We start from the raw sequence: 4,230 nt of genomic DNA on the forward strand, positions 1-4,230 counted from the left end.
TCCCTTATTAAAATGCATGTTTGAGCTGCCTTAATTTAAAAGCACCTTGTACTTTTGAATCTTTTGTCTCAAGATGCACACCAGTATTGTTTTTTGTAAGGTGTGTTTGTAAAAACTGCTTAAATGTCCTAATATAAGTAAACCCTGTCCGTGAAACTGCCCCATAATGACCAATATGACACCCTATGGACCAGACAAGCATGCATAAACACTGGACACCATGAGTTTACATTAAGCACAGCATTATTAACATTCACTGAAGAGACTCTTTTGTTTATCAAGCTATCTTGAATTTGAAAAAGTTAATTTATCAAAAATTAAAAAAATATAGTTGATGTCACTGAATGTAAAGTGTAACTGTTATTGTGTTTTTAACCCCTTAACTGACACAGACCTTTTTGAGTGTGTGGGGGGGGGGTAAGAAGGTAATGTCCACATTTAAATTAATATAACTCTGGCATTTTTTTTGGTCTAGAAGCCTAATTTTGTTCTTGTTTTAAAGACGACACTTTAAAGTTTTTCACAGAAGTGTCTGGAGGTGAAAATATGAAATAAAATTTTGTTTTATAGCATTTTACATTTATTGTAATAAATAAAAATAATGCAATGAAGTAGATTTTTTTATACATAGAATATCACAAAATATTAGGTTTGTTTTACACTATTAGGGGTTTTCCCAACAACGGCCACTAGGTGTCAACTGTTTGCTGCATACTCTTGTCACAAATGAATACATTACTGTCACTGCATTATAATAACTGCTAAAATGTTTTGAAATATGAAACGATATATAGTTTGTTGTGATAGATTTAAATTTACATGCAAAATATTCACAGGACAGCGCCAGTTAGAGAGACTGGACGTATGAATTTGCTCATGTGTGGTGATTGAATAATTTGTGAACGTACATACTGCTATGAACACAAAATTCAGACTGTGTCAGACAATACCAACACAGTATTACTATATTGTAGCCTATCACATCTGGATTCAGGCTCAGAAGAAAAAAGTGAAGCAATATTATGAAATATGAGCTGAAAATGTGTGTAAAATGACTCACTTTTCTAAAGTAACGTTTCCGACATCATTGACGGGGTTATCAGAGTAATTTGAGCTCATTATGTTATTAGTGAACTCACAGGCATACTGCAAATGTTAGGGTGGAAAGTCAAAATACAGGTAATAATCTTGTAAGAAAAGGCAGTGGGTTAACAGGCTGATTATTCTGTCAATCACAGATATAGATATGCTGTTACCTTTCATTTGTACAAATTGTGTCCACAAATTATCCTGAACGGGTCAAACGAAATGAAACTGATAAAGTATTATCCAGTCAAATTAATTCAGAGCAAAGAAGATATCCAAATACATTTTTTTCAGTCTGTGCACAAACGTCATGTCGGTAGTGTACCTGTTGCAAATTTATCTTGTCAGATTTGATCTTGGTGGGGTTGGGGATAATAAAACAAGACAGTACTTTAACACCTGCACATGTATACAAGCATGCATGTATGTTCATGCACCTGCTCACCCATAACCTGATTTTTAGTCATAGGCATGTTGCCATGGAAACTACAATGGCCCTTTACAGCATTGTTATATAGCAAATAACAAAGGATTCATGGTTTATCAGGCCTAACTTTGCTCATCTCTACCACATAGACACATAGTAAAAAAAAGTGTTACTGAGTTTGATATTAGATAGGTAGATCAATGTTTCTTTTCTCTTGTATTATTTTGTGACCAACCTTTCAGTCAAAGGTTCTTAGAAACATTTTTATAGAAACTACAAAGAACCTTATCTGCACAGATGTTTTGTGGATGTTAAAGGGTTTTTTTATGGAGCCATATAGCCCCGACAACAAACTTTTTAGGAGCCTTTATTTTTAAAAGTGTACAGTAATATATTAGGATGAGATCTATCAGTCTCTCTACTGTATTTTTCTGTCTATCTTTATGATAATTAATTTATTATTTTACTTTATTATATATATTATATTTAGCTTCATTAATTAATTTCATGAATATTATATTATTTTCTGTCTATCATCTCCAATCTTAATATGTTTGACTTTTGTTAAATCTAGCTATGTTAGATTTAGTTTTTATTTATTTGTTTTTAGTATTTGCCTTGTCGTGTCAATCAATCAACAGTGTAAAATTTCAAAGACAATATTTACTCACTTTAATGAGCTAAAAACGCCCTCTAGTGGTCATTATATGCATAGACATCATATAGGTAGACGCCCTATCGACCGCTACTGCCTACTGGCGCGGCGAGATATGGGGCCGCCATCTTAGATCGGTCACCCGCTCACTCAGTGTAATCTGTATGACTGGTGGATTGAGCTATCAGCGCATTTAATTAATCACATCTCAGTGAATACCGAACAGATTTTCACGCGGGTTTTTTTGCTGCAAAGGTCATTCATGGAGCTATGATATAGGACACATGGTTCGGCGTATTTTAACCCCTTATGTGCCGCAAATCCCGTTTGAGTGGAGGGTGACAATGTGATGTACATCTTTAAATGAATATTTCTCTGGGATTCTTTGGACTAGAAACCTAATCTTGGTCTTGTTTTAAAGAAGACAATTTAGGGTTTTTCACAAATGAGTTAGAAAGTAAAAATATTAAATATAAATATTTTTATAGCCGTTTACCTTTATTTTAATATAAAAAATAATGCAGTAACATATTAATTTATAAATAAAATGACATAAAAGTTAATGTTTCACACAATAAATAATGTTAACATGAAGCAATATGTCTCAAGTAGTTGTGATCCAAAATTCAAGTTAAAATCACAAAATATTATGTTTGTGTCACAATTTTAATGGTTTAACCAACAACTGCCACTAGATTTTGCCACATATTCTTGTACTCTTGTATACTCACAAACTAATAGATTATCACCGCATTATTATTCATGCAAAAAGGTTTTGAAATATGAAAACTACATTCTGAGAGCTTTCCGATGACATATAGCTCATGATTTTTTAGGTTTAGAGTAGGGTTTTAGTGTTATATGCAAAAACAAATTTGGCCTACCTGTGGGCCCGTAACATTTTAGAAACTGACTCTCACTATGTCATAATTTTCCCTCCCCAAATGGTAATGAAATATGAAAATTATACTCTTTGAGCTTTCCAACAATATATAGTTTAGGTTTAGAATGTTAGTGTTACAAACACTAATGTGGACAGCGCCACTTAATGTTCATAGTAGGAATAAATGAATATTCACTAAACAGTTATAAAATATTCTGATATTATAAGATATAAAGTGAGTCCAAAATCAAAATATGTGGTGTAGGATATAAGATATTTTATAAATCACACACTATAAATATGACAAAGATGCAGAAACAGATAGTTGCAGTAAAATAAGACTTTTTAATAAGGTGAAGAAACAATTTAAAATGATTTAACCCCCCCCCACACACACACACGCGCGCGCACTGAAAGAGGACTGTTTTGCAGAGCTTCTTTCCCGTGCTCCCTTTCTGTAGTTCAAGAGAGGTTAGTTTGGCAACATGGTGGAGCCTTATCTTTAAAAACACAGACACAACCAATGACAACGAGTCAGACTGATGGTTGTCGATTCCAAACCGAGTCTCCTCAATGTCCTCCCTACGAAGGAAAACATCCTCTGTTCCTGATCCTCCCGCACAACGTGCATGACTGTTGACAGCTTTTAAAAGTTCGGCGGATCACGCAGCTCACAGCACCTTATAATAATAATAATAATAATAATAATAATAATACACATTTATATAGCGCCTTACACAATACTCACAACAGAGAAACTCTTGTAATTATTACTTTACTTTACCCCACCTCTCATTGCAGGGTGAACAGCGGCTGGTGCAGTAAACATAGTCTAGCGAACGTTAGCTGGCTACGATTTCAGTACCGTAAAATCAATAATCCTGGCTCTTGCTCAATTTTCTGGTAATATTCTATTCACAAAATACAACCAATAATACCGCAATGTTAAAAAGTACTTGTGAAAATAATCCTCCGGGCTCTATTTGCGATGGTCTGCCGATTAGAACAGGAAAATGCTCCACAGTGCTCTGGCATCTTATCTGCTGCCATGCAACGAAACTAGGAGTACGACCGGTTTAAGATGGCCGCCGTATTTCTCAGTCCCCAGCGGCCAATAGGGCATCTAGTCTTCTATATGATATCTATGATTATATGACGCTGCATCCAGTGTGTTTGACA

The sequence above is a fragment of the Paramisgurnus dabryanus genome, chromosome 7, assembly GCF_030506205.2.
Source record: "Paramisgurnus dabryanus chromosome 7, PD_genome_1.1, whole genome shotgun sequence".
Taxonomy (NCBI): Eukaryota; Metazoa; Chordata; class Actinopteri; order Cypriniformes; family Cobitidae; genus Paramisgurnus; species Paramisgurnus dabryanus.